Source organism: Glycine soja, chromosome 11 (assembly GCF_004193775.1).
Source record: "Glycine soja cultivar W05 chromosome 11, ASM419377v2, whole genome shotgun sequence".
Lineage (NCBI taxonomy): Eukaryota > Viridiplantae > Streptophyta > Magnoliopsida > Fabales > Fabaceae > Glycine > Glycine soja.
The window spans coordinates 30549105-30573102 of NC_041012.1; positions in this window are offsets into that span (position 1 = coordinate 30549105).

Sequence of the window (23998 nt, forward strand, 5' to 3'; positions counted from 1 at the left end):
AGACAAATGGTCAATTAATGAGTTGATGACCATGTGTGTTCAAGAAGAGGAAAGGTTAATTATGGAAGAGGGCGAAAGGGTGAACTTAATTGTTCATGGAAAGAAGATAGTGGATCAACCCAAAAACAAGGGCAAGATTCCTGCTCAGCCAATCAAAAAGAAAGAGTCCAAGTGATTCTTTTGCAAGAAGAAAGGGCACATGAAGAAAGACTGCATAAATTTTAAAAGCTGGATGAACAAGAAAGGTACTCTATTTGCTTTTGTTTGTTATGAATCTAATATGGTTAGTACTAATCATAACACATGGTGGATTGATTCTGGTTCTACAATCCATGTTTCTAATACCTTGCAGGGTATGGAAAACCTAAGGAGGCCAGTGGGAAGTGAGCAACACATCTATTCAAGAGGCAAGATGAGCTCACATGTGGAGTCCATTGGGACGTGCAATTTGGTTTTAAGCAGCGGTTTCATTTTACGTTCAGAAAAGACTTTTTATGTTCCAAGTTTTTCTAAGAATTTGATTTCTGTATCAAGACTTGCACTGTTGGGTTTTTCTTTTAATTTTTCAGATTTTGGTTTTACTTAATTAATAAATATGGAATTATTGGTTCTGGTGCATTACTTGATGGTCTTTACTATATTGAATTGCAAAATGATGTTGCTTATAATTCTATGCATGTTATTGCTGGGGTTAAATGATGTGTTGTGAATGAGGAATCCTCTATGTTGTGGCACCGTAGATTAGGACACATCTCTATCGAGAGAATTAAGAGATTGGTAAATGAAGGAGTACTTAGTACTTTGGATTTTGCTGATTTCGAGACTTGTGTGGATTGCATCAAGGGTAAACAAACTAACAAGTCTAAAAAGGGTGCAAAGAGGAGCTCAAACCTATATATTAGAAATCATACATACATATATTTGTTGTCCAGATATGGATGCAAGTAGTCCAAAATACTCGATCACCTTTATAGATGATTATTCACGATATATGTATCTCTACTTACTTCGTACTAAGGATGAAGCTTTGGATGCCTTTAAAATTTTTAAGGCTGAAGTCGAGAAACAATGTGGAAAGCAAATTAAGATCGTGAGATCTGATTGAGGTGGAGAGTACTATGGTAGATACACGGAGAATGGACAAGCACCTAGTCTGTTTGCGAAGTTTCTTCAGGAACATGGGATTATTGCCCAGTACACTATGCTTGGTTCTCCGGATCAGAATGATGTGGCAGAAAGAAGAAACCGAACTTTAATTGACATGATAAAAAGTATGAGAAGTAATAAAAAACTTCCTCAATTCTTGTGGATTGAAGCATTAAAGACGGTTGTATATATATTAAACCGGGTTCCAACCAAGGCTGTCTTAAAGACACCTTTCTAGTTATTCAAAGGTTGGAAACCGAGTTTGCGACATATACGCGCTTGGGGATTCCCATCTGAAGTGAGAGTTTATAATCCACAAGAGAAGAAACTAGACCCAAGGACTATTAGTGGGTATTTCATTGGATATGCTAAAAAGTCCAAAGGGTATAGATTGTATTGTCCATCACATAGCACTAGGGTTGTCGAATCAAGAAATGCAAAATTTCTTGAGAATGACTTGATTAGTAGGAGTGATCAATTTCTGCTTTAGAAAAAGATCACTATGAAGCTTAACCCTCTAGCTCAAGTGATAGATTGGTTGTCATTCACACCCCTCAAGTACAAATAGGTGTTAGACAACCAATGATTGAAAATCCACAAATTATTGGAAACAATCATACAAATCAAGTTATTGATGAGGAATATCAAGATAATGTTGAACAACCGGTTGAGCAACAAGTTCCTCAAGAAAGTGATGAGGTAACATCAAGAAAACCTACTAGAGTCAAAAGGTCAGCAATTCCTAGTGATTATGTAGTGTATCTGCAAGAATCAGACTACAACATTGGAGCTACAAATGATCCTGAAACATTTTCACAGGCCATGAGTTTTAAAGAATCAAACTTGTGGCACAATGCCATGAAAGATTAGATGGATTCTATGGCGTTTAACCAAGTCTGAGATCTCGTACAGTTGCCTAGTGGTGTAAAAGCCATTGGATGTAGATGGGTTTTTAAAAACAAGAAAGACTCACAAGGCAACATTGAGAGACATAAGGCAAGACTTATTGCCAAAGGGTTCACTCAAAGAGAAGGAATTGATTACACAAAGACTTTTTCTCCTGTATCTAAGAAAGATTCTTTCCGAGTAATTATGGCATTAGTAGTTCATTTTGACTTTGAGTTACATCAAATGGATGTGAAAATGACATTCCTTAATGGTCATTTAGAGGAAGAGGTTTACATGAAACAACCTGAAGGATTCTCCTCTGCTAAAGGTGAGAACTTAGTTTGTAAGCTTAATAATCTATGGCTTGAAACAAGCCTCCCGCCAATGGTATCTAAAGTTTCATGATGTCATCACTTCATTTGACTTTGAAGAGAACATCATGGATCAATGTATATACCAAAAGGTCAGTGAGAGTAAGATTTGCTTTCTATGTTAAACGTGGATGACATTTTGCTTGCAACTAATGATAAGGGTTTGCTATATGAGGTGAAACAATTTCTCTCGAAGAACTTTGATATGAAGGATATGGGAGAGGCATCTCATGTAATTGGCATTAAGATCCATAGGGCAAGATCTCGAGGCATTTTGGGTTTGTCTCAAGAGACTTATATTAACAAAGTTTTAGAGAGATTTAACATGAAAAATTGTTCACCAAGTATAGCTCCCATTGTGAAGGGTGAAAAACTCGCTTTGAGTCAGTGCCCGAAAAATGATTTTGAGTGAGAACACATGAAGAATACTCCATATGCTTCAGCTGTTGGAAGTCTTATTTATGCTCAGATTTGCGCCAGACCTAACATTGCATATGCTGTTGGAGTTTTGGGAAGATATCAGAGTAATCCAGGTATTGACCACTGGAAAGCTGCAAAGAAAGTGATGAGATATCTTCAAGGGACAAAACATTACATGCTCATGTATAGACAAACTGATTGTCTGGAAGTGATTGGCTACTCCGATTCAAACTTTGTTGGTTGCGTTGATTCACGAAGATCAACATCCTGTTATATTTTTATGTTAGCCAGTGGAGCTGTATCTTAGAGAAGTGCCAAGCAAACCTTAACTGCTACTTCCACTGTGGAGGCTGAGTTCGTTTCCTATTTTGAGGCTACCTCGCATGGTGTATGGTTGAAGAGTTTCATGTTGGGCCTTAGAGTTGTGGACTCTATTTCCAAGCCATTAAAGTTGTACTGTGACAACTTTGCTGCGGTGTTTATGGCTAAAAACAACAAAAGTGGAAGTCGAAGTAAGCACATCGACATCAAGTACTTAGCCATAATAGAACGTGTTAAAGAAAAGAAAGTAGTCATTGAACACGCCAGCACTGAGTTGATGATTGCTGATCCTTTAACTAAAGGTATGCCACCAAAGAATTTTAAGGATCATGTAGTACGAATGAGACTTGGTTTCATGATGTAATTTCATTGTACGTACATTTGTTATTTTCAATGAAACTCTTATTCAGTTAGATATTTTCTCATATGATTTTGTGCACATATTTATTTATTTCGAGAAAAATCATTCAGTTTAGATCTAGAATAAACATATGGTTTATTCATTAAGTTGAGAGCTAGTGTTGAGAGACTTGATATATTGTGGTACATGGAAGATATTACTCATCATCAGAGGACCTATCGCCATGACTCATATATTATGTTTCTTGTTACAGTTGATGTTGAGTTAAATGGACCAAGTGGGAAAATGATGGAATGACCCACGTTTCATGTTCCTTTTTTCTACTTTTTCCCGTTGCAATTTTTTGGGAATTTTGTTTTCTGAATCTGGTCCATTTTCCTTCCACATTCAACTCTTATCTTAGCAACCTTCAGTAACAAACTCATGTACCTATCCTCAAGCCCACGTTTTGATAACAAATTGGTTGAGCTCTGTGATGGACAAACTTTATAAATAGGATGGGGTGCTCTCAGTCTTGTATCACCAAACCTACTTCTCTATTCAGAAAAATACACCATTTATTCAGAGTGAGTAAGGGTCTGGAAGAACAAAGTTACCTTCGGATTTGAGTATGGGTTGCTTCGCGTTCGATCTACAATGACTGGAAGTACGCTTGTAATATTTAGTTTTCGGTGTTTGATCTGAATATACCATTTAAATTGATTTGCATGTTTAAATCATCATAATTAGTTTACAAAGAAACAGGTGACCCATCTCATAACTCAAACACTCTTGTTAGTGTATACTGTATAATGTGAAGTCTCTCTCATTCGGCTTGCATGTGATATTGTGATGTAAATGGAAATCCTCTTCCCTCCTACATTAGCGGGGGGGGGGGTTTGGTGTTTGATACTTGCACGAATCTTATTCTATGTGCATCTAGATCCATGCACTTTTTTTTTTCGTGGACAAATGAGGGAGAGTGTGCATGTCTGGGAGACCAATTAGATACACACACCACATTTTTATGTTTGGTAACTTATTCCTCACTTTCCAACCAAACATAGCATAAAGGAAAGTAAAAAACCGCCAAACCGCCTTTGAATCTATTTTGGCGGTTACTGTCACGCACTGGCACACCCATGTATTATGTATGGGCAATTAGAGAACTAATGCATAACAATAACAATGGCATTGCGTTCCGCTATCACCCTAATAATCATCTTCATACTTTCTTCCTTCGATGTCGTCGGAATTCAAATCATCTCCAAATCTAAGCTGGAGAAGTACGAGAAGAACTCCAATTCCGACGACAATCTCAATTGTACCACCAAAATCATACTCAACATGGCTGTTCCCAGTGGCTCAGTAAATAAATCACATTCACATTACGCTCCTCATTGTGTTCCTGTGTGTTGAGGTTGTTGTTTTGTGATTTTGCAGAGTGGCGGAGAGGCGTCGATTGTTGCGGAATTGGTGGAAGTGGAGGAAAATTCAAGCAGGAAAATGCAGACATTGCGTATTGCTCCTGTCAAAACGGTCAACAAAACTTCTGCATATGCCTTGTATCAGTTAACATACATACGAGTATGATACTTCTCTTCTGTTACTTTTATTCACTTTCTGTAATCTACTCATTTTTGTTGCATTAACAATAATTTATTATTGTTATTATTAATTTATTATTATCATCGTTTGTGGACTAATCTATCATCATCTTATTATGGTTTTGGAGAATTATTTTTTCAAAGCAAATTGCCGTAAGAGGATTGCGTACATGTGGATGTAATATTTTGTATGATTAAGTTTGTGTTACTCGTTTGCATGATGTTCCTTATAAACCTGAAGAGTATTATGTTAAGACACGCAAATGCGAGCCAAATGCTAGTGCAAATGTCGTGAAGATATGTGAAAGGCAAGCCATGTTTATTGCTATTTTATTATGAACTAGACACTGACTAGAGTTTAGACAATGCTAATTTCACTGCTTGGTTTCTGCTACTTGTGTTGCAGACTGCGAGATGAAGAGGGTCATATTATCGAGTACACTCAAGTGGCCTTCTAACTCCTAATGTTAAAATAAATTATTCAAAGAGAAGAATAAGAAAAAGACATTAGTGTTTGATCCCACCTCCCTCAAATATTCTTTGGCATTTTTACCTTTCACTACGGATTCAGGTTTAACATATCTCTCTTTCCGTCTTTAATGTAGCCAATATGTTGTCCATGTGGGCCCCAGCAGCAGATGCCTTCATCATGCGGAAACTTCTGTAAGTGCTTTGATGTTGCAACATTCTGTAAGATTTTAGGAAACACAAAACTAATAATTATGGGTGAAATTGTTTAACTAGTTGACAAATTGACAAAAGGAAAGGCCAACACTGCATATTGTGTGTGTTTCCCTGGTGATTGGTAAGCTTCCACCCTCCCCGTCCTTTTTTAATCCAATTGTGGTTGATTTGGCCACCCTGGTTTATATTTGGTCTTAATTGGATTTTGTGCTGGACTTAGGTGAACATACGAAAACCATTTTTACATTGAACCGTTTACATATACTGATCAAAACCCCATTCTATGTTATCTTGTCAAGATATTTGTTTGAAATTTTTTGTTTTCATTGTGTTTGAACAATTTCAGATTATCTTTTTTTTTTCCTGTTAGTTCCAGATTTTTAAAAAGTGTCAGTTGCAATAATCAAATAGGTTTAAGTTTTGTTGTAATTTTAGGGATTAGATAGAAAGGGGAGAAAAGTGCACTGGAGTATATTGATGTATTATACCCCTAGCTATATTATATTAATCATATAGGTTATGAAATATAACTAGTAAAATTAAACTCTTAACACTGATAACGTACGAATATTTAATTTAACTCAAAAATACTGCTTAATATTAAATACCCTGATATTCTAACAATTTTATGAAGAAACATTGTTATTTAAGATTAGTTATAGTGTAGTTTTTTCATCATGTCATGTTTTAATTGTAATCACCTCAGAAATCTGCCAAAGTAAAAAGTCACTTCTTTGTTTTAATCATCAGTCACAACTCAGATTTCCTTCTCTCTCTCTCTCTCTCTCTAAATCAATTCAAGTTTCATGTTTTTGGCATTTGGCAGCGAACATTGGGATTTAGTGTTCGAATACAGGTGAAGAGTGCAACTAAAGTTTCGGTATGTAATTATTGGTTTCCTTATGCAACAATATTAAATTTAAACCTAACAAGCATCTTTTTCCATAGACTATGTATTTTGTCTCATGATGCTGGATATATTGGTTTACAATTTTCTACATGTTCTCTTAGTTTTCTGATTTATTCAAATGTTGGCTTCTGCATCAAGTTTTTGGTATCACATTTCACATAGCATATAATAGATGTAAATGCACTCAATGAGTCAAGTCAGGACTATTTTTTTACCAATTCTGTGTATTTCTAACACATATTTTTGTCTGTCCATAAATGGTCGGCATGAAGTGGTTGTGGGTCCTGAAAACAGAATAGTGATCTCTGATGATAAATTTTTGAGGGTTAATCTTATTGGAGATTTTGTTGGGTTTACAAATATACCATCTTTTGAGGATTTCTATCTGGTCGTTCCAAGGCAGGTATGCTCGTTTGAATGGTTTCACCGTAATTGACCTCTATTGAGTTTAGTTATAACAAAATTGAGGTTCAATTAAGATAAAGAATTGGTATGTTAGATTGGTTTCTTGAAATTTTTTGTTACTTAAAAGTTGCAACTCTCCTTTAGATACTTTTTGGATATTGGTCTTTTGCAAACAAATTGTCAAACATGTTTTTATGAATTGGAATATAATAAAATTTTACAATGAATAATAAATGGTGCTAGCTATCTTTACAAATATCAAAGAAATAAATTATTAAAAAAAATCAGAGAAAAATAGTGTAGAATGCATTGATTGAATCAATTATTATCATGTTTGTTAATCGTACAATTCTAAATTTTGAGAGGTCACTGTTATGGACAGACTTGAAAACATGGTCATGACTATTATTTTTGGAGTTATACAAAATTATACTTCCTCGTGCACAATTAATGTGGCACAAAAATAGCATTTATTGCATATTCCAATCAATGGTGTACAAGTATGATATAGTATTAAGGGACTGATATTCACCACGATCGTACTTGACACTAATGTTAACTAATTGGGCCAATGTTAGATGACCACAGTTGTACTTGATTCTAACGCTAAATGCATGGGTCATTGATACGCACGTTGAAGATAAAGGTATGCACCAGAGGCGTTCAGCTAGGACGAAGCAGTTACCCAAGCATTGAGATATCTACCAATTAGGATAGAAGGGCCTGGGGAATGGGGGTAAAAGCTGTGGGTAGATCATTGGCGGGAAAGGTAGTTACGTGTTGTTCATATTGTTAGGGCTTAGCAACAGCAGCTAACCATTTACGGTTAAGCGTGGGTCCTCACATTATAAAAGCTGTAACCAACTTGAAGAGGATATGAATAATAATCCAGAAGTTTCCTTTCTCTCTCGTGCTCCTTCTCTCTTTCTCTCTGAACTCGCGTCTTCTTCTTCCCTGCGAGCTTCGAGCTCTCTCGCGGGTCACGCGCAGTGTGGAGGTTCCCTAGCCCTCGAACGCTAGGTATCAGTCATGGTTAAATGACCATGACAATAGTACTATGAGGTAGTTTGACTTAACAAATGAAAGGAAATAATGTGAAAAAAGCATAAATAAATGGATACAAGTCATGGGTTGCCTCCTGGATAATGTTTTTTTATCGTCACAAGCTTGACGGATGAAAAAGAGAATAAAATCAACCACCCTTGAAGAGGGTGATTTTCCTTTTTTGCACTGATCTTTTAGTATAATCATCCACTCCATAGCCAAGAGATTGAATGGTGATGCCATCTCCCTTTTTCTTACTCCATCCATGGTCTTTTGGAATGACTTTTTTCCTTGGAGGGTCTTCCTTCCCCACACTTGGGTGAGGCTTAGCCACAATAGTCTTCATCTTGTTGGAGGCTTGCACAAAATTACATATAGGAGAGGAGGATGAATTAATTTCTGGATTAAACGCTTTAAACACTTCTTGCTCATCACCTAGCCTCCATATTATTGTTTCTTGTTGAAGATCAATCAAAACCCCTCTTGTGTAATGGAAGGGTCGTCCCAAAATAATTGGGATTTCTTCATCCTCCTCTATGTATAGAATCACAAAATCAGCTAGAAAAATGAATTTTGCAACTTTAACGAATAAACATGATTTTTGTCTACAAGTAAAAGATAAATGTTAGTGGGTTGGGGTTCTTGTAACCCCAACTTCTTATAGAAAGAATAATGCGTCAGATTAATGATAGCCCCCAAATCACATAAAGTTCTATCAACTTGCAAGTAGCCAATAGTACAAGAGACTGAAATACTCCCTAGATCTTTAAGCTTAGGTGGCAACTTTCTTAAAACTACAATAGAGCACTCTTTGTTGAGACCAATTAGCAAAGTCTGCCAACTTTCCATTAATACAGAGCACTCTTCAACGTACTTTGACATTTGAGCAATTGCCTAGTGAAGGGGATATTAATCTGCACCCTTTTAAGTATTTGAACAAATCTAGCAAATTGACAATCCTCACTCTTGTCCTTCAATCTTTGAGAAAATAGAGCACTTACCTGAAGAGGTGTCACTAACTCCTTCTCACCCTCTTTGTTTGCCTCTTGGCCTTCTTTAGTAAGAGCCTCCCTTTTTGGTGGTGGAGTGGCTTTCTTCCTCTTCTTTAGCTTAATCATATGTTGTCCACTCTTTGCACTCAAAACATTCACTTCCTCCTCAGGATTGGATCTAGTCTATGAAGAAAGGTTTCTTGGCTACCTTTGTGACAAGAGAGATTGTATAGTAGTCAATTGGGACTCCACCTGCTTTATTCTCTAATCATTTTGGGCCATATACTGAAGCATAGTTTCTTAAAGAATAGGTTGTCTTTCTTTTTGTCTAAGGCTCTAATTTTGCATGGGTTGTGACCTAAACATTCCCTAATTTTGCCTGAAGCCATGCCTTTGGTTAAAATTGCCAAGGTACTAATTACAAGAATTGCCTCTTCCCCCAACAAAGTTGATCTCATCCATGAATGCAACTAGCTTGTCATTAATAGTGCATTCTCTTGGCCCATGCACAATTTAACATTTATCACAGGTTGGGAATTGAGGTGTAGTAATGGGGACTTGAGCTTGAGCTCTCATGAGTATCTCAATCTTAAGTGATTGAGCTTGCATTTGTTTTCCCAATTCAATTTGGGATTCATCTATCTCTGCCTGATAGATGCCTCTCTTCATTATCCTCATATCCCCTGAGTTGTTGTAGGGGCTAGAGCACATGTCTTCAATGATTGATGGCATTAGCATGAGGCTTTAACAATAGGTTGGCCGCACAAGCAGCATTCATGCTCATCCTATTATGTGAGGACACTCCACCATAAAAGATATTGACCAGCCTTTGTTGAGTAATGCAATGGTGTGGACAACTTCTAATCATCTCTTGCTACCTCTCCCAAGCTTCTGGTAGACTCTCTTGCTCCTGCTACACAAATTTTTCAATGTCCTTGATATACTGATCCATCTTTATGGGAGAGAAATACATTTGTAAAAAGGAACTTGTGCACTAATTCCAAGTAATGTTGCTATTCTCAGGTAATGAGCATAGTCAGTCACATGACTTCCCATTGAGAGAGAAGGGAAAAGCATAAAGTCTAGAGCACTCTGTCGATACACGATTCTGTCTAACCATGTTGGTTAACTTGATGAACTTCCTCAGGTGCTACATAAGATATTCATGGGCAACACCACTAAATAGGTTGTTCTCTTGCATTTGTAGGAACTAATAAACATCAAATTTACCAAAATTTCATATGCATTTTGTGACGTTTATTTGACATTTTAGTTAACTTTAGGCTTTATTTTGAATCAAATTAGCTTTAAATTCAGTTTTTACCTTGTTTTATTTAGAATTTTATGTTCTAGTTATTTTTAATAAATTCTTGATAGTTTTTAAGCAAAATCAACATAAAGTTCTGGAAGGAGAAATTGCGGAAATTGAAGATAAAAGCTAGGAAAATCAAGAGCAAGATATTTTTCAAAGATAAATCAGTTGAAGAAGAAGATAATTACTTGAACTAATTAGAGATATTATTTGTTTGTAATTTCTTGTGATTATCCCCTTAATTAAACCTCGCTACAATTCTGTAAATAAAATGCTAGGCATTTATTGTAATAGTGTAGTAGTCCGAAGCAATTCTAAGAATTATATTTTAGACTTTCACCTACTAGAGGCCTCCATTATTCCATTAGACACTCTAGGTTTCATTGTATTATTTTTATGAGTGCAACTCCTTCCACATGGGAGAGGAAAGGATGAACCTTGTTTTGCTTTAATTCTATCAATTCAATACTTCATCTTGAGTTCTTTATTTATTTTTGTACTTAATGCTTTTATTTGATAGACCATCGTATTGATGAATTAAAGGAATTGACTTGCGCTTTGGCGAGCCTTGTTGAAACCCAAACATGAATCAAGTACTTAATTGAGATTATCTCTAGGGATAGAATAATCTTGGTTAAGCCTCACTAATTCTAAACCATTAATGTTGATTGCTTGTGTTGGTATGTCCAAGGGATTGGGTATCAGGTAAGTAGTTTAGAATCTACAACCATGCGGGAGCTGAGGTAGAATACATCGGTGAATTGGGGATGAGCAAGAGAGATGAGTAAAGAATTATGAAGTTATAGTGGATCGAGCGAATTCCAAGTCCAAACCTAGACATTCATTCATCAAGATTGACGCCACCATCTAAGCCTAGTATTTCTATTTTTACTTAATTATTTTATTGTCATTTAATTTTTATTTCAATTTATTTTATGTTATTTATTTCGTGAAAATCACAAAACAAAAATACAAAAACTTAGTTCTTAGTTAAATAATTACATGAAATCCTTCCTTTATTCCTTTGGGAGTCAACCTGGACGATAGTTCAATTACTACATCATGATTGAGAGACGACTTAGATGATAGTTCAATTACTACATCATGCTTGATGAATTCTTTTGATGAAGTTCATATTGATATCCAATTCTGAAGTAGTACAACTTTAACACTCTTAATACTTCTTCAAAGCTGCAAGCATTTTGAAATTGATTACTTCATAAAGACTTAGTAGAAGTTTAATAGCTGGTGTGCTAGTGTTCTGTCCAAGGTTAGACTGAGTAGTATGTTTTAGTCCTTTACTCTAATGCTTCTCATCAATGTTTCTCAAGGACAACTTCAACTTTAAGCAGACTTGCATCTTTGGATGTAGATAGCTCTCACTTTATGATGTTGATGGAAGCTTGCTTGAGAAGCTTCTATGGAGGCTAGATCTTTGAGCTTCAATGAGGTCCTTCAATGGTGATTTTTAGCCATGAAGTTGAAGCGGAAGATAAAGGAGAAAAGGTGAGAGGAGGCACCATCTACTAGAGAATAAGCCATGGAAGGAGAAGCTTCACCACCAAGAGAGTGCCTTGGATAAGAAGCTTAGAGAGGAAGCTTCAATGGAGAAAAAGAATGAGAGAGAGAGTGATGTAAGATCCATTGGAGCTTGTAGGCCTAGGATCTTCTTCATCAATGGATTCCTTTGCTTCTTGGAAGATGAATGGCAGTGGAATGGAGAAGGAAGAGAGAAAGGAGATGCCACTTCAAGGAGAAGATGAGTCTAGAAGAAGCTCACCACCATAGGAGGCCATGGATAAGAGCTTGGAGGAAGAAGGAGATGAATGGAGGGAGAGGAAGAGAAGAGCACAAAATTTCACTAATTATAATTAGTGAATTTCAGATATGGTTCAGTCCACTAATCCAAGATCAAGTGCAAGATTCTCCACTAAATGTGCTTAGGTGTCATGCGGCATGTAAAGCATGAAGGACATGCACAAAGTGTGACTATATGATGTGGCTATGGGGTGTAGCAAGCAAATGCTCACCTCCCCCTCTAAAATTTAATTGGATTGGGCTTCTCCCAATTCAATTAAATTTATTTCTCAACACACACATCAAATATTCACTTAATGCATGTGAAATTACAAAACTACCCCTAATACAAAAACTAGTCTAGGTGCCCTAAAATACAAGGGCTGGAAAATCCTACATTTCTAGGGTACCCTACCTACATAATGGAGCCCTAAATACAAGGCCCAAAATTAATGAAACCTTAATCTAATATGTACAAAGATAAGTGGGCTTATACTTAGCCCATGGGCCCGAAATCTATCCTAAGGCTCATGAGAACCCCAGGGCCTTCTCTTGCATCTTTGGCCCAATCTTCTTGGAGTCTTCTATCTAATGCCCTTGGGGGGTAGGATTGCATCAGAGAGAGGGGGGGGGGGGCATGAAATTGAAGGAGAAAAAGAGGGAGAGAAGTTGAACTTTGAAGTGTGTCTCACAAGTTTCACATTCATCAAAGTTATGAAAAGCGTTACACATGCTTCTATTTATAGCCTAGGTCACTAACTAAATGAAAGCTTCCTTGAGAAGCTAGAACTTAGCTACACATACCCCCTCTAATAGCTAAGCTCACCTCCTTGAGAAGCTTCCTTGAGAGACTTCCTTGAGAAGTTAGAGTTTAGCTACACACCCCTTTAATAGTTAAGCTCACCCCCATGCCAAAATATATGAAAATACGAAAAGGTCCCTACTACAAAGACTACTCAAAATGCCCTAAAATACAAGGTTAAACCCTATACTACTAGAATGGCCAAAATACAAGGCCCAAAAGAAGGAAAACCTATTCTAATATTTACAAAGAAGAGTGGACCCAACCTTGCCCATAGGCTCAGAGATCTGCCCTTAGATTCATGAGAAACCTAGGGCCTTCTTTAGCCGCTCTAGCCCAATTCTCTTGGAGTCTTCTATCCAATACCCTTGGGGTGCAGGATTGCATCATCCCCTCCCCCTTGGAAAGGATTTGACCTTAAATCCAGAGGTTCTTGATACTCTGGGCTTCTTCCTTCGACACCTGTAAAAAAAAAAAAACATATATATTAGTTGTGTTGGGTATGTTAGAGTAGGGTAAGGTCTGAAAACCTCTTTCCTGGGCTTCTTCCCATGAGGAAACATGGTTCCTCACCAACTTAATGAGTGGTGCTACAAGTATAGAAAAATATTAGACAAACCTTTTGTAAAAGTTTGTTAAGTCATGGAAGCCCTAGATTTCCCTTATACTTGGTGGAGTGGGCCACTCAGGAATGACCTTTATTCTTTTAGGGTCCATGGAAACCCCTTGATCAATATTTACAAAATTAAGGAAAGTAATGCAATAAAACATACCTTTTTCTATATTTTCATGTTGATTACTCTTACCAAAAAGTATGACAAACCTAAGGTGTCCCATATGAGCATCTAGGTTTGTATTGAAACCAAAAATAAGAACAAACTTACCTAATGAGTCCCTATGCACATGAATCATGAAGATGTTGGGTGCATGAGTGATTTTACAAAAGAGAGTTCCACCACTCGACACATTCATCATATCACCTATTTTAGGGATTTGGTGCCTAAGGATACCTATTTTGGGCACCAACAAAGCACAAGGATTTAAGCTCTTACGAATCAAACCCTCATCCAACAACTCCTTTACTTGAGGAATAACCTCAAGCCCAATAGGTGTGGCAGTGCTAACAGGTGTCTTTTTACCAAGGAGAAGATATGGAGGTTGTCTAAGATGGGAAGTTTCTTTAATGTTTGTCTTTATTGCAAAATGACTTTCCTTCTTACCTAACCTCTTGGAGGAGACACTTACCTCCCTACACTCCTTCTTAACTATTAAAGGTTGTCCTTCTTTGATCGAGGCCGTACCCGAATCAAATAAACATTAAAATGTAGTAACTAGGAACTGATCCTAGGTCGTTTCCCAACGAGCAAAGATAAACCAAATGTTCATAAAAATAGTAGGAAATAGTAACAAATTGGGGGGGGGGGGGGAGTTGTTTGCTTTTGTAAATTAAACAATGAGTAAAATTGAATTAGAAAATATCAGAATTAAAATACGTTGCTTCCCCTTGATTCACAAGCAAGTCTCTTATCCTAGGTTGTGAGAATTTATCCTTTATCAGTTCAACCACTTAATCCAACCCTAAATTAAATTACTAAGCGAAATTTAACATAAGGCTGTCATTATGTGATTAAGCAACACATACACCAATTAATCATGAACGAAACTGATCATTAAGCATGAACGTGAATTAAGCGCAGAGACAATTAATCAAGCACTAAGCATGCATGAATTAATAGCAACAAAATCAAAGTAATTAGTGAAGAGGAAAAACTGAACAGAATTTAACAGTAATAATAGAACCTCAAAGAGAATTGCGCTTGATCCTCAAGAGAAAGCAACGCTGGGAACTTAGCCTTCCATTAATCAATAGATAACGAACTTATAAATTGAAGAACGAAATTTTATTGCTACTGGAATTGCAAAACGAAAAAAATGTCTCAAAGAAAAAACCTAAAACTAGAAAACGAAAATAGGAGAGAGAGAAGAGAGAGGGCCTATACTAGAACCTTGGTGCTGTTATATAGTTTTCAGCCCCAAAGCTTACAAATCTGTTTTAAGTCCAAGCCCATAAATAAAATAAAATCTAGACAAGATAAAATAAGATAAAATAAAATCTAGATGAAATAAAATCTAAATAAGATATGATAAGATCTAGATGAAATAATATCTAGATTAGATAAAATCTAGATAAGATAAGATTTGATAAAATTGTCTGCTCTCTTCAAGTCCAAGCCCAATTCTGGATTCAAGCCCAATTGCTTATAATTCTCCTGAAATTAAATTAAAAACACAAAATTAGTCCAATAGACCCAAATGATAAAGCTGCATAATTAATTTGACAATTAAGACTAATCAATAATTAAAATGGTGCAAAAAGGGTTAAGAGATAGGAGAAAATAATGGCACATCAAAACCCCCTATACTTAGCCTTTTGCACTCTTGGGAAAAATGAAATAAAGAACAAAATCCATGGATATCAAAGAGAAACAAACAAAATATTTACATATTTCTCAATGAACATCAAGGAATGAAAGGAATGGGTAACATCTAACATGAAGAGATCCAAAGAGTCAAGACATTCGTGAAAATCATCCAAGCAACCTAATCATGGCAAAATAGTAAATCTGCTCAATATTGAAAAGTGATAAAGCCTCACAAGATATACACTCTATCTCTCAAGTGTCTAGGCTACTATTTACTCTCGAAGCACCCATGAAAACAAACACCACATAGACTTGGCAAAATTCTAAAATTGACAAACAACTTGACAAACACATGCACATGAGGATCAGAAGGTCTTTAAAGGTTGTAATGGGGCCAAGGACAAGGTAGGGAAAAATATGGAATAAGTAGCTAAATCCCAAAGGAATAGAGGAGCAATGGGGAATAAGTGGAAATTAAGCACAAGTAGTAAACCCAAACCCTCTAATATCAACAAAATCAACCAAGGCTCCCAAATCAAGTCCTCATATCAAGACCTTATTTATTCAACTTTACTTCTTTTTTTTTCTTTTTGAATAGTATGAATTTGCAGCAACTGAATTTTTTTTTCATTTTTTTATTGAACAGTATGAAATTGAAGATTAAAGCAAGAACTAGGCAATATATATATACATCAAGCATGAGCAAAATAAAACATTAAGCATGGCTAAAAATCATATCTTCCAATGAAACATACTCCCCCCCCCCCCACACTTATTCACAAAAAAATTCCAAAGCTCCAAAATTCCTTAAGGGTAAGGTGATGTCATGGTTTTTCGCTTAAGGCTTGTAATGAGCTTCAAAACAAAGAAAGGGGACATAGGCTCAAAGGGGCTATCAAAGGAATTAATTCAAGGTAAGTCCATTTGGCTAGAAGCTTATAAGAACAAAATTGCCTAAATCATTTCCAAATATGCATGTGAATTAGGAAGCATCAACAAGAATCAAGCCAAGGCTATTGTGCAAGCAATCAATGGGGCAAAACACACCAAAAGATTATGATGATGGATGGCTCAAATTCTCACAAAGGTAAACTTATCACTTTCAAATTGAGCTTTCAAAACTATCATGACATGTAGAGGAAAAACAAGGATTTCAAATCATAAAATGTCAAGAGACTTTTATTTTCAGAACAATTACCCATTTCTTGAACATATCCTATAATTCAAAGAAAAATATGCAAAGTTGTACATGCAAACAGAATTGACCTAAAATATTAAACTAGAAACCCAACATACTTAAAAACAAAACTAACAAAACTAGCAAAACCAAACTAACTAAAAAATATTACTAAACCAAAACCAAAGAACACTTCCCCCCCCATACTTAAACAACACATTGTCCTCAATGTAGCACAATTAAAAGAATAAAGGCAATTAAACCATCAAATAGAATAAGATGAATGTAATAAAAGTAAAGGGGGAGATAAGAAAAGAAAAAACTACCTAAGTCATGGTGGAAAAGAAGTAAGCTGAAGTAAGGAGATCTTTTGAGCAAGGACAACCCTCAATGTGTAATTGGATGCATCGCACATTAGCTCAAATGGGTCTGTCCAATCAGGTGCCTGAATGATAGGGGTGGTAGTCACCGAACGCTTGAGGCAATCAAAAGCCTCTTTGAATTTATCATCAAACTCAAACTCCACCTCCTTTTGCAACAAGTTGGATAGCGGAAGGCCTACCTTGCTAAATTCTCTTATAAAGTGCCTGTAGAATCCTGCATGACCAAGAAAAGATCGCACCTCTCGCACGCAAGAAGGGTAAGGCAATTGTGAAATAACAGAAATTTTTGCAGGATCTACTTCAATGCCCTTATTGGAAATAATGTGGCCTAAAACTATACCTTGCTCAACCATAAAATGACATTTTTCAAAATTTAGAACAAGGTTAGTTTCAGTGCATCTATTCAAAACCTTTTCCAGACTATCCAAACAAACATCAAAAGAGGATCCACATACAGTGAAATCATCCATAAACACCTCTATGTAACTTTCTAAAAAATCACTAAAAATACTAATCATGCATCGCTGGAAGGTACCAGGGACATTACACAGGCCGAAAGGCATCCTCTTATAGGCAAAAGGGCCGAAGGGGCAGGTGAATGTGGTCTTTTCCTGATCCTCAGGAGCAATAGTGATTTGCATATAACCAGAAAAACCATCATGGAAACAATAGTGAGATTTATCTGCCAGGTGTTCAAGCATTTGGTCAATGAATGACAGTGGAAAATGGTCATTTTTGGTAACCTGGTTCAGCCTCCTATAGTCGATGCATACTCTCCAACTGTTCTGCACTCGAGTAGGAATTAGCTCCTCCTTCTCATTTTTTATCACGGTGAGGCCGGTTTTCTTTGGAACTACCTGGACAGGAAGCGCTTAACAGAAAAACTAAAACAGAACATACACTAAACAAAATACCAAGACACTAAACAACACTAACACAATACTAAAACAACACTAACACAAGAATTAAACACGAACACAAGAATTAAACACTAACACGACACTAGCTATTATGAACCTTTGGACATTGCTCCCCAGCAACGGCGCCAAATTTGATCGAGGCCGTACCCGAATCAAATAAACATTAAAATGTAGTAACTAGGAAGTGATCCTAGGTCGTTTCCCAATGAGCAATGATAAACCAAATGTTCATAACATATAGTAAGAAATAGTAACAAATTGGGGGGGGGGGGGAGTTGTTTGCTTTTGTAAATTAAACAACGAGTAAAATTGAATTAGAAAATATCAGAATTAAAATATGTTGCTTCCCCTTGATTCACAGGCAAGTCTCTTATCCTAGGTTGTGAGAATTTATCCTTTATCAGTTCAACCACTTAATCCAACCCTAAATTAAATTACTAAGCGAAATTTAACATGCGGCATTCATTATGTGATTAAGCAACACATACACCAATTACTCATAAACGATCATTAAGCATGAACGTGAATTAAACGCAGAGACAATTAATCAAGCACTAAGCATGCATGAATTAATAGCAACAACATCAGAGTAATTCGTGAAGAGGAAAAACTGAACAGAATTTAACAATAATAATAGAACCTCAAAGAGAACTGTGCTTGATCCTCAAGAGAAAGCAACGCTGGGGACTTAGCCTTCCATTAATCAATAGATAACGAACTTATAAATTGAAGAACGAAATTTTATTGCTACTGGAATTGCAAAACAAAAAAAATGTCTCAAAGAAAAAACCTGAAACTAGAAAACGAAAATAGGAGAGAGAGAAGAGAGAGGGCCTATACTAGAACCTTGGTGCTGCTATATAGTTTTCAGCCCCAAAGCTTAGAAATTTGTTTTAAGTCCAAGCCCATGTATAAAATAAAATCTAGACAAGATAAGATAAAATAAAATCTAGATGAAATAAAATCTAAATAAGATATGATAAGATCTAGATGAAATAATATCTAGATTAGATAAAATCTAGATAAGATAAGATTTGATCTAGATAAGATAAGATTTGATAAAATTGTCTGCTCTCTTTAAGTCCAAGCCCAATTGCTTATAATTCTCCTGGAATTGAATTAAAAACACAAAATTAGTCCAATAGGCCCAAATGATAAAACTGCCTAATTAATTTGACAATTAAGACTAATCAATAATTAAAATGGTACAAAAAGGGTTAAGAAATAGGAGAAAATAATGACACATCATTCTTCTTGTGGCTAGATTTCTTCACTTGATTGTTCCCCTTTTGCTTCTTCACTTTCACTAGAGGATGGTGAAGTAGTAGCCTCATCTTGGCTACTATAAATGTCTTGGACCCTCATAATCATGGTTTTCTTGGTGGGTCATTTAGAAGTAATGTGTCATTTTCCAAGACATTTAAAGCACTTTATAGAGTTAGTCTTCTCTTGCATACTAGCCTTAGGGGGTTGCTTTTCTATTATCTTCCCCTTATCATCTTTGGGCTTAGAAGGTGCCGCCCCTAAGATGCCTTGACCTTGCTTGGTCTTTCTTTGGATAAGAGTGAGAGCCATAAGATTTTGAAGTATACTTCCTTTTAAAATTACACTTCAAAGTTCAGACCTTATTTGAGGCACAAAATTTCGTGCTCCTTCTCTCCTCCTTCCAATCATCTTCTCTTACCTTCAAGCTCTTATCCATGGCTTCCTATGGTGGTGAGCTTCTTCTTGACTCATCTTCTCCTTGAAGTGGCGTCTCCAATCATCTTTCTTCCTTCTCCATTCCGCTGCCATTAAACTTCAAGAAGCAAAGGACTCCATTGATGAAGAAGATCCAAGGCCTACAAGCTCCACATGGAACTACGTCATGTGGTATCAGAGCATCTTCGTCTAGGTGATGTACTTTTGCTTCCTCTATCTTTTTGTTCGGTCAATTCACTTTCATTAATTGTTATTCCTCTTATTCTCCATGTATATGCTCTATTGTCTTGTGGTTTGGTACTGTTTAGAGTAGATTCAAAAAAATAAACCGATTAAACCTTAGATACTTGTTTTTGCATTTCTATGGTTCAAATTTTATAGATCTACTCTTGAATCATGTTTTTGTGTTAATTTTAGGTTCTATCATTTTTCAGTCATAATCTTCTTGTGCTGAAGCTTTAGATCTAAATTTTCTTCCAAAATATTGATTAGAGAAAAAACACAAAAATCTAAGTGTAAATCACTTAATCCATGTTGTCTTAGAGTCATGTTTAGTCATAATAATTGTCACATTATGTTCTAAGTTTGTGTTGAATTTTGATTTTGTTTATTGAATTCTAGATACTTTTTCATGTATTCTTGTCATTCTTAGCCTATCATTTGAATTTTGAGTCTAATTCATGCATTTTATTTAGTTCATAACATGTTCTAAATCAATTACTAGAAGTAGTCTTGTTGAACTTTGTTTTGTTTTCTAAGTTTCCTACATGATGCATGTGAAGAAGTTGAGTTGTGGTGCTGAGTTATGGCTGGATTTGTGAATCAAAATAAGTATTAAGCTCTCTTGAATTGTGTTATTCAAGATAATTGAGCATAAGCAAACACAAATTGTAATTATCTAAGCCTTAAGCAACATAAACACTACTCTTGATTTCTAGGTTGAAATCGCTGGTGCTGGTTGCTTGAACATACGAACTTGTAAGAATTTCTGGGAATTGGTCACTATGAATTTTTAGCTAAAGTGTTTACTGAATTTTCTAGACATCTAGACCAAAATTAGAAAAAAATAACCAAGTGATTTGGATGAAAGGAAAAAATACGAAAAATCACACAAATTGGTAGGAAAATCAGTTTCTAGGAAAAAAAAGTAAAAGGGAAGTGTGCTTGTTGTTTTGGCTCAAAAATTGTTATGTAATTGGTGCCTATTTTATACCAATCTTAGTTCTGAAGTTTCATTTGAAAATTAATTTGAAAAGAAGTGCCAAAACTAGAGGTTTCTTGAGTCTTATTTTCTTACTTTTTTTTACTCTACTCTAGAGCCGTTCTAGGTTTCTCCTTGAGTCTTAGCTTGCTTTTGTGTGCTTTTCATTGATTTAAGTGTTGAATAATCCTTGAAAATTTGTCTTGTTAAAACTCTATTGGTTTAGCTTTCATTTCATTTTTTGGTCTTTGGTTATTGCTTGTTTCTTTGTTTCCTTGTTTGTGAGTTGCCATATAGGGAATTGGAAAAGAGGATTGGTGCCATCCCTTGAAGAATTTGAGTCAAGAAGCAAAGGGCCAACCACCTTAAGAGCTATTGGACTAAGAAGCACTCCAAATTGAGTGAATCAAAAAAGAGATCACAACCACCAAAATTGAGGTCTGTTTTGTAATTTTGTAATTGGCAATTTACTTACCTTCATTGCTTTTAAATTTTGTAACAAAAAGGCCTTTCACTGGAAGTGTGTTGGGAGCCTCAAATAGGTTACCAAACTTCCATTTGTGTGTAATAATTTTAGGCAATTTTCCCTTAGGATAGTGAGTGTTTTGTTGGGAACCTTAAATGTGGTCATCCAAACTTACATTTCTTGCACTTTAATTTCTTGCTTACTTTCATAGCTTATTTTCATTACTAGTCATGCCTAATTTATCTTGTAATTAAATAATACTTTCTTCTAGCTTATCACGCTTATCTTGATTTCTTTTGAACCCTAGCTTTTACCTTTTACAAACCCCCAACAAGAAGGAACGACAAATTAGGAACCAACATGAGTCATCATTCATCCAGTGTTAATGGTGTGGGTACTAGTCATAAGGATCCTCTATCTAGAATCTTAAATGAGTTGAGTTCCCTGAAGTTATGAAAAGAAAAACTAGAAAGAAAAGAAAAAGGAAAAGACAGGGTAGAAATAAATCAAGATGAGAGAGAACAAATAAGAGAGGAAGAAAGAAGAAAAATAATGAAATAAATGAAAAGAGAAAAACATGCCTCCTATAGTAGTCATGACTCTTGTAAGAGTTTAAGTGAACAACTTAGCAACTATTATAGAGGGCGCCATAGTTCACATACTAAACATCATTCCCAAAGAAGAGAAAAGGATAGAAGGCCTCAAGAGGTTAACATTAGCCTCCCATATTTCCATGGAAAAGATAATGTTGAGGCCTACTTAGATTGGAAAATAAAGGTTGAACAACTCTTTGCTTGCCATCATATTAGCAAAGAGAGAAAAGTTCCATTAGCTACCCTTAGCTTTCAAGGGTACGCCCTCTATTGGTGGACTTCCCTTGTTAGGGAACGAAGGATTCATGGGGATCCTCCAGTAGAGTATTGGAATGATCTTAAGAGTGCCCTTAGGAAGAGGCACATTCCCTCTTACTATGAAAGGGAGCTTATGGACAAGATCCAAAGGCTTAGACAAGGGATTATGAGTGTTGAAGAATATAGACAACAAATGGAACTACTCCTTTTAAGAGCTGGACTTAGGGAGGAGGAAAGAACAAGCATAGCTAGGTTCCTTAGTGGGCTTAATATGGAAGTGAGGGACAAGGTTGAACTCCTTCCATATAGGGACCTAGATGAGCTAGTCCAACTTTGTATAAGAGTGGAGCAACAACTTAAAAGAAAGCCTTCTTCAAAATCTTATGGCTTTCACTCTTATCCAAGGAAGGACCAAGCCCAAGGAATTTTGGGGGCTGCACCTTCAAAACCCAAGAAAGATAAGGGTAAGACCATAGAGAAATCCACCCCTAAGACTAGTTCCTAAGAAATGACTAGCAACATTAAATGCTTCAAATGTCTTGGGAGAGGTCACATTGCCTCTCAATGCCCCACAAAGAAAACCATGATTATGAGGGGTCAAGACATTTATAGTAGTCAAGAGGAGACTACTTCTTCCCCTTCCTCTAGTGGAAGTGAAGAAGAAGTAAGGGGTGAAGAGTCTAGTGAGGAAGTCTACCCCCATGAAGAAGGTGACCTCCTAATGGTTAGAAGGTTCCTTGGAAGTCAATCTTGTGATCTATCTCAATCCCAAAGAGAGAACATTTTTCATACAAGATGCAAAATTTTAGATAAAACTTGTTCTCTCATTGTGGATAGTGGATTTTGTTGCAATTGTTGTAGCACAAGATTAGATTCCAAGTTGAACCTCACTATCATTCCCCACCCAAAACCTTATAAACTTCAATGGCTCAATGAGCAAGGGGAAATGATAGTTAACCAACAAGTGAAGGTACCTTTCTCCATTGGGACATATAAGGATGAAGTTAATTGTGATATAGTTCCCATAGAGGTAGGGCATATTCTTTTGGGAAGGCTATGACAATTTGATAGGAAGATCATTTACAATGGCCTAACTAATGAGATTACCCTCACCCATCTTGGCACTAAATTTGGGTTGCATCCTCAAACACCTTCACAGGTGGCCAAAGATCAACTAAATGTGAAGGATAAGAGGGATGAGGAAGAAAAACTAGACAAACAAAAGAAAAAGAAGGATAGTAAAGGAGGAAAAAGAGGAAAAGGATTCCTCCAAGAAGATTGTTAAGAAGGAAAATCATTTTGCAATAAAAGGTAATATCAAAAGACCACTCCTTTTAAACAATCTTTCTACCTTCTCCTATCAAGGGAAACATTCCTTAGCACTGCCATACCTCTCAAGCTTGAGGTTATTCCTCAAATAAAGGAGTTGTTGGATGATAGTTTGGTTTGTAAGAGCTTAATTCCTTGTGCTTTGTTGGTGCCTAAAATAGGTATTATGATGCACCGAATCCCTATGATAGGTGGTTTCGCAACCTACCCTTCGGTAGGAGGGTGACTGTTAGTCGATGAATACGACTAACTTTTGTGTATAAAACCTATGTAAATTGTATCAAACTCCTCCAATTTATGGTTATTTTGTAGTGTTGTAATTACTTTTTGTTAAAGATAGGTAATGAATACTTAGTACTCCCATTTTGTGTGTTTAATAATCATTTCCTCTCAATTTCAGGTTAATTAGGCAAGTTTGGGAAGTGCTGATTTTCATTCGCTCGCTAAGCCAAAAGCCAATCTTTTGGCTTAGCGAGCCATCCGCTGAGCGCAACACTCCTTCGACTGA